Source organism: Bos mutus, chromosome 3 (assembly GCF_027580195.1).
Source record: "Bos mutus isolate GX-2022 chromosome 3, NWIPB_WYAK_1.1, whole genome shotgun sequence".
Classification (NCBI taxonomy): Eukaryota; Metazoa; Chordata; class Mammalia; order Artiodactyla; family Bovidae; genus Bos; species Bos mutus.
Window position 1 is genome coordinate 81,989,187 of NC_091619.1, and position 8,466 is coordinate 81,997,652.

Consider the following 8,466-nt stretch of genomic DNA (forward strand, 5'->3'; position numbering starts at 1 on the left):
GGAGATGGGAACTGTTTCTCTACGCCTTGAATCTGTGCTAACTTTGTCACTTGCTTTGCCCAGTAAGATGAGTGGAAGTGATGATGACGTACCAATTCTGAACCTAACAGGTCTTGAGGACTTTCACTTTCTCATAGAATTCTGCTCAGCTGCCATGTGAATAGGCTCGGACTAATTTGCCAGAGGCTGACACTTCATGTAGAACAAGGATGAGCCATCGCAAATTTAAAGCCAACGTAGGCCCCCTAGTCCCTGGCTGACGCTGCCTCTAACCGCACATTCGTGAGTGAGCCCAGTCAAGACCACAGGAGCCCCAACCCCAAATTCTGACCCACAGAACAATGAGCTAAATATGTGGCCAGTGCCACTAAGTTTTGGGGGATGCTAACTGATACATGCTTCTGATATACCATGTGCCCATCACTCACTTGCCAGATCATAAGCCCTCGCCCATGGGGATTAGGTGTGCTTTCCTCCAGCTCAGATTTTGGTCACGTGATCTGGTACCTCCTTTTCTGTACATCTGCTTTTCCTCAACTGAAGGTGAGGGTGCAGAGTTGGAGAGGCAGCAGATCTCAGATTCCTTGCCACATTCAAACTCAAACCAGCAGTTTACTCTTCAGATGAGGCCTGTGACCCAGAAGGAGCTGGTAACGTGTGTGTGTGTGTGGTTCCTTAATTAGTTAACTAGTTATTAGTCAACTCTTTTAGTTTTCCAGGTTTGCTAACAATTTTTTGGATCTTATAACTTTTATTAAAAGCATACTATGTGCCATGCATTTGTTAATCAGCTGCTTCATGCACATTATCTTATGATTACATATCTCCCCGTTTCAAAGGCAGAGAGATGGTATATAACTTTCCCGAGGCCATACAGCTAGTAGCAGAGCCAGAACCAGCCCTAAGGTTTTCAAAGTTTAATATTTATATTCTTTGTCCTATTATGGGCAACCAACCAAGCCAGGGGCCTCTGGCTGGGCTGTGACCCCTCACATAGAAAGATGTGGTTATTGAGTCCACTAAATATCAGTGGAAGCAACCCATACCCCAATTGAAGCAGAACTGATCATCAAAAATTCGAGAGAGAACAGTGTTATAGGACAATAACACCATAACTGGTGTTTAATAATGAAGGTAGTTGATTAGTTTCATTGCTTTTGTGGAGAATTATGCTTTGTATTTTATCATGTTCCCAAGTGTTTTATATATATTGTTTTATTTGGATAATACAACCTTTAAAAAATTTATTTAGGTATGTATATTTTTGGCCATGCCAAGTCTTAGTTGAGGCATGTGGGATTCTCCAGTTTTAACATTCAAACTCTTGTAAGTTGCGGCATGTAGGATCCAGTTCCCTGACCAGAGATCGAACCCAGACCCCCTCATTGGGAACATGGAGTCCCAGGCACTGGGAAATCTTGGATATATAGCCTTGAAGGGACACTGATTATCTGAAGCCTGCTCCTGAATTAAGGGCTAATATTTAGCTGGCATGAACCAGAATAGCCATATTGATTGTCAAACACTGAAATAATTCCATAGTTGACAGAACACTTATCTTGAGCCTTCAGAATACCCACATATACCTCCCCGACTCAACTCCTCCTGTACCTTCATCTGAGACCCAGTACCCCACCTTCCAAAGATCCAGAAATTAAAGGGTAAGCAACTGGCCCAATGGGGTGTCGATTACCCAACCCCAGCAATGCTGTGGGGCACCGAGTATTGGGCCTCGCCCCAAGAATTGATACTTCCCTACCATTACTCATTTCAACTCAATAAACTTGGTACTTTAGAAAGACCTCTGATAGGGTTACTCTTGAGGATGTGCTGAGATGGCAAAGACTGGGAGAATGAAAATTCTGTATTCTGGAACTTTCTCCATCCTTTACCACAACCCTCAAAATCTAACTATATCATATCCTATCCACTTAGGGCTCATGCTTTGCTCGCCATGGGAAAAGGACCTGCAGAACATTAGTCTTCCAAAATGTCTTCTGAATAAAAAAGGTTTGGGGATCTTCCCTGATGGTTCAGTAGCTAAGACTTTATGCTCCCAATGCAGGGGCCCTGGGTTTGATCAGTAGTCAGGGAACTAGCGATCTAATGCCACAGCTAAGAGTTTGCATGCAGCAACTAAAGATCCCACATGCTATAACTAAGACCTGGCACAATCAAATAAATAACTAAACACAAGTTTTAAAAAACAAAAAAGGTTTTGTGATCATCTAAGTTGATGAACGCTGCCTGCTATATCCTGTTTTGGGAGCTTCACATATTACATAGTAAAGGCTCTGAGAAGACCTGTGGTAAAGAAATCTACTTCGTTTAATCCAACATTTCCTAACCATGAAATTTCATTTACCTCCCATGAGAGACTAGGGATGTATAAAAAGCCTCAGTGAGAGAGAATGAGGAGCCAGAGGAGGAAAAGGAAGATGGAAATGCTGCTGACTCTGTACTTGTAAACCAGGTCAGGTCAGGAGGTGAGGCAGGAGATGGAGGTGGAGAGAAAAGAGTGCAGGGCAGCACGGTGCTGGCCCTGCTACCCCGTGGCCACCATGCCCTCTGACTTCTGGGCAAGTGCAGAGAGGAGGGCCAGGCAGCAACTGGGACTCCCCCTGGGATATCTGGAAGACCTCAAGGCAGATTCCAGTCTGCCAGTCAAGAGCTGGGTTCTCATTCCAGTTTGGTAATTTTCCAGATGTGTAACTTTGAGCATGTTATTTAAGTTCCCTGGGCCTCTCTTTCTTCAGTTCTAAGGATGAAAGTAGATAAATACATGTAAATGATTTCCAACAGTTGCCTAGGTGTCACCGGAGGGCTTCTTAAAGTAGAGTGCTGGCTCCTACCCCCAGGATTTGACTCAGTAGGTCTGGAGGGAGCTGATGAGTTCACTCTTCTGACTAGTTTCCAGGTTCCAAGTGATCAGTCTGGTTAGTTTTCTGCAATTGTGGTTTCCATTCTGCCTGCCCTCTGATGGAGGGCAGAGGCTTGTGGAAGCTTCCTGATGGGAGGGACTGGCTTTGGGGGAATCTGGGTCTTGCTCTGATGGGCATAGCCATGCTCAGTAAATCTTTAATCCAATTTTCTGTTGATGGGTGGGGATGTGTTCCCTCTCACAGGAGGAATAATGGTGACTTCCTTTGAAAGGATTGTTGTATTCAGTGCCCCTGATCCCATGGCAGGCCACTGTCGACCCAGGCCTCCATGGGAGACTCCTAAACACTCACAGGTGTGTCTGACTCAGTCTCTTATGGGGTCACTGCTCCATTTTCCTGGGTCCTGGTGTGCACAAGGTTTTGTTTGTGCTCTTCAAGAGTCTGTTTCCCCAGTCCTGTGATCTATAATCAAATCCCACTGGCCTTCAAAGACTGGAGGTTCTTAGTCCCTTTGCCAGATCCTCAGGTTGGGAAATCTGTTGTGGGCCCTAGAACTTTTGCGAAAGTGTGAGAGCTTCTTTGGTATAATTGTTCTCCAATTTGTGGGTTGTCTGCTCTGTGGCTCTATGGTGGGTCTCACAAGCTGTGCCTCCCAGGTCTGCTGTAGCCAGAGCCCCTGTCCCCGTGGCAGGCACTGCTGGCCCATACCTCCCCAGGAGACACTCAAACACTCAAAGGCAGGTCTGGCTCAGTCTATTGTGGGGTCCCTGGGTCCTGGTGCACACAAGGTTTTGTTTGAGTCCTCTGAGCATCTCTGGTGGGTATGGAGTTTGATTCTAAACGTGATTTCGCCCTTCTACCATCCTGTTGGGGTTTCTCCTTTGCCCTTGGACATGGGGTATCTTTTTTTTTGGTGATATCCAACATTCTCCTTAATGGTAGCATACGTATACTCCAGTCGCTGAGGCCTCCATGGGTCATGCAGGCAGGCATGGGGAGAGGTTCACTGCTGCTTCAAGGCCTGGGCCCAGCCAGGGGCAGCCATAGGGAGGGCCCTGGAGCTCTACAGAAACAGCCCTCAGTCTCTTCTGGGCACCCCCAGCTTACCTGCCAGCCCAAGGCCAGAGGGCCTGGAGGGCCTGTGGAGCAGGTCACAATCTGTCTCTCACCACACTCTCCGCTGCAGGGACCACACAAACACACACATACACACATACCCATCCTAACATCTATCAGAAAAAACAGTAGCCACCCCCCCAAAACCCTTCTCATGGATCCAGTTGGCAAACAGGATTGTCCAAAATCAGCCCCTCATCTCTCCCTGCCAGCTAAGAGCTTGTCTTCAGGAAAGAGAGGACAATGCTGGTGTTTGAGCCACAGACTTGGCCTAGAGAAGGAAGAAGGGCTTTCCTTCCCTGGGCACCTCAGTGAACCTTCCTTCCTGTGCCCCATCCTCAGAGCTCCCATGAGCATCACAATGGCACCCATCTTCTCTCCTGCAGCCTCTTCTGGTTTGGAGGCACTTTCTCAGTTTTCAGCCCTCATCTGTGAAATTCAAACGGGAAAGAGACCTCTGACTTCTCCCTGCTGTGGGAAGAGAGTGCTTGTCTTTCCACATATGACCCCATGATCACAGGGCCTATAAACCATAAAAGAGCCAGATCTCAGGACCCACTGCAACTCTTAGTGAGAGCAGGAGAAGAGGGGCTAGAAACTGACATTCATCGGGCGTATACTAGCTGGGTGACATCAGGAAAATTACTTAACCTCTCAGAGTCTCAGAGACTTTATCCCCAAAATTGTAATACCCGGCTTCCAGGGTTCTCATAATATTAAACGGCACCTGTGCCAGTGTCTGGAACTTGGTACGTGCTCACTGATTAATTCAATAAACATTTGAAATAAGTTCAAATGTTTACTGAATTTATTCTCTGTATCAGGCACTGTTCTAGACACTGGGGATTAACAGTGAATAAACAGGACTAAAACCTCTCCCCTTGTGAAGTTTGTTTTATTGCTTAAGAATTATGGTTAGTTGTTATCATTTGTTAGGTATTATACTACACTTTCGGAGAAGGCAATGGCACCCCACTCCAGTACTCTTGTTTGGAAAATCCCATGGACAGAGGAGCCTGGTAGGCTACAGTCCACAGGGTCGATAAGAGTTGGACACAACTGAGCGACTTCACTTTCACTTTTCACTTTCATGCATTGGAGAAGGCAATGGCAACCCACTCCAGTGTTCTTGCCTGGAGAATCCCAGAGACAGGGGAGCCTGGTGGGCTGCTGTCTATGGGGTCCCACAGAGTCAGACATGACTGAAGTGACTTAGCAGCTGCAGCAGCAGCAGCATACTACACTTTAACCACTTATCTTTCTACACATGTGTGAATATACATGAATATATTTATATCAAGTTAGTTATGGTCATTTCCTTTTATTTATTTTATTAAAATATTTTATTGGAGTATAATTGGTTTACAATGTGTCCGCTTCAGGTGTACAGCAAAGTGATTCAGTTATATATGTATATTCTTTTTCAGATTCTTTTCCCTTTTAGGTTATTACTAAATATTAAGTACAGTTCTCTGTGCTACACAGTAGGTCCTTGTTGATTATCTATTTTAAGTATAGTTGTGTGCATATGCTCATCCTAAACTTCTAATTTATCTCTCCCCCATTCCCTTTTATTTAGATAAAAAGCTGTTTCAGAGGAATAAAGTAAGTTGTTCAGGTTCACAGAATCAGAAAGCAAGGGACCTAGAACTGAAATCTAGGTCTGTCTGTCTCTTAAAAGTTGATCTTTAAACTATGCTGTAGTCAGAGAAACAATCAGACCCACCAAAGCCTCAGAAAGTGGCAGCAACCATTCAGAGATGGCATCTTCCTTTTCATGTCAGCAGCTCTTGTTGCATTAGTCCCCTTTAAAAGGAATAATAGAGACCCTGATTTTCAGTGCTGTGATTATCACTACAGACCCTACTGTGTGAGCCATAATTAATGGAGATGCCAACTGCCAACTAACCAGAAAACCTCCAGCATCATAAATCTGTCCCCTGCCTTCTCATGAGAACTGATGGATGAGGGATTCAGCTTAAATATTTAACAAACAATAATTCAAATACCTATTCAACCATTTACAAGTTGGCATGTTTATAAATATAAGAGTTATACTTTCTTGCATTTTACATGAAATGTACTTAGGGTTGAATGGAGGGGCTAGAAATGCCCCATATTTTATGGGGAAGAATCTGGGGGAGGAGATGGAATTAGCCTCCCAGTCTTGGTTCAACTTGAATTTATGAAACTTCCAGCTACTATCATGTACCCTTGTGTCACGCCCTCACCTCACTGGTAAGCAAATTAACCACAGATAATGTGTTAGAAGGCCCAGCTGTGCAGCTGGAGTAAGATGCCAGAGCCTGATCGCCTTTCCATCAGCAACTCTGAGGATGAAGCCTAACACACAGCCGACAGTACGATGAATTATTAACTTTGAGCCTCCACGATCTCTCTGTTGCTTGAACGGGTCATCTCTCTGGCTGTAATTCAACCTACTTCCTCCTTTCCCACTTCCCAACAGACAACCAGGAAGGAGGCCCAACTCCGGGAAGACATTCTAGCCCAGTAGCCGGGGGTTGTGAGCCGTGAATATCTGGATGCTGTTTGAATTTAACTGTTTTGAATGAATAAAGTCTAAGTCAGCATTGACAGCAGTGATTTATCTGCACTTCACAATTATTGAATTTAGATGCTCCATTCACTGGGTGATTTATTAAACTGCTCTCCCCTCCAAGGGAGAATCAAAGCGCCTCCTTGGGCCCTAATGGATAGACACTTTGGAGGCACTTAGGGAAGCCATTGTTGATAAGACTTACTACCTAAAAGAGCACCCTGGCTCATGTTGTCTCTGCACGGAAATAACCTCCATTATTTGTGTTTCCTTCACAGTCAATAACTCACCCTTTCCAAAGAAGGGTGGGGCTCTTGGCAAGTACCTCTGATGCTGTAGGGGTTGAAGTGTCACATCTGAACAATGAGTTGCCTGCCACGTTCACCTCCTTTCGCCCACACCTCCCACCTGTGTAGCCCAAGGTCCCTCCAGGTTGAAGAGAGATCCACAACTCTGGCCACCAGCTGCCAACCCTCCGTGATCACGGGTTCTACCTCCCTATGTCTGCCCCTTAAAACAATTCCAGTTAGGACCTTATTTTCCTCTTCTCAAAACAATGCAGATACTGAAACACATCAGTAAGAATGGAGAGGAGAAAGGGGCCATGAAATGAATCAAATACAGGTTGGAACACCCAGCACCCTCATGATTGAAAAGGGCATTGGCATCTGTGGCACCAGCCATAGACGATTCCAAGCGGCGAATGGCCTGGTAATGAAATGAACCCCAGTCAGCAGCATATCTGGTGTGGCATCTTGCCTCATCTTTCTTCTACTCTGGGAAAACAAAATTAGCTTATGGGGCACAAAAGGATAAAACAATGAAAGTCAAGTTCTCCCTGCAGAGGCCCCAGTTCTAGGTCTTCTCAGATTCAGGTTTCAAGGGCAGAGGTCAGTTATTTTGAAAGAAGACAAAGGAAAAACAAAGCTGATCCAAGACAATGATTAATAAACATCAGAAAGCACGATATGTTTGAATAGAAGAAACTTGTATAAAAGACAGTAATGGTAACTCACATGTGAATAGTTTGTGATCATTACAAAGCACATTCACAATCATTTTCATGGAGTGGGGCAGGACTGATCCGAAGGAGAATAAGGAGATGGACTCTGATATGGGAGGAGGGAAAGACCTAAAATGTAATTATTAGAAACAAAGTAACTTATAAATACATTTAGGAGAAAGTGGGCTAGTCAGGAAGACCTTATGGAGAACATCTGCGGTACTGCAGAACTGTGGTTTCTCTCCCTGACAGGAAGGAGTCAGTATGGATCATAAATCTTATGGCTACACATCCAAGTTTTCGGTCTGTTTTTTTACCCATTGGTGTTGCTGCCCAGATGGAGCCTCAGGCAGAATTTCCTCCTCACCTGTGTACCTTGGCTTGGGTTGAGAGCAATTGTAATGGCTGTGCTTTTTCTTGCTCAGGAAATTTGGGCCTGCTTGGAGCAGAGTGACTGTAGCAGAGCAAGGAGCCAGGCTTTTCACTGGAGGCTCATAGTCATTCCGGGAAGTAAATATTATTAGTTCTATCTTTAAAACAAGCCAACAGAGGCACAGAGGGGTTGAGTATACCCATCTCAAAGTTACACATTCATATCGTTTCTTACAAAGCAGAGATTCTAGTCCATATGTTTCAATCTCTCCCCCACCCAGCTCTTTTCTTGTTTTCTACAAAGAAGAGAATTAGGATTTAGTGGCAAGAGAAGGCCATGTAGGTGGGACCTGGGGCTCCTGTGTCTAAATTAACCAGAACCTTCTCCTCTCTTTTGCATACTATAGTTCCAAGTACAATCTTAGGGAAAAGACTTTGGGCTTCTCAAATACCTTTGAATACTACTATCATAGACAAACTAACCTTCTTTTTACTGATGATTGGATATGAAGATGAAGTGAAAAATCTGAATGGCT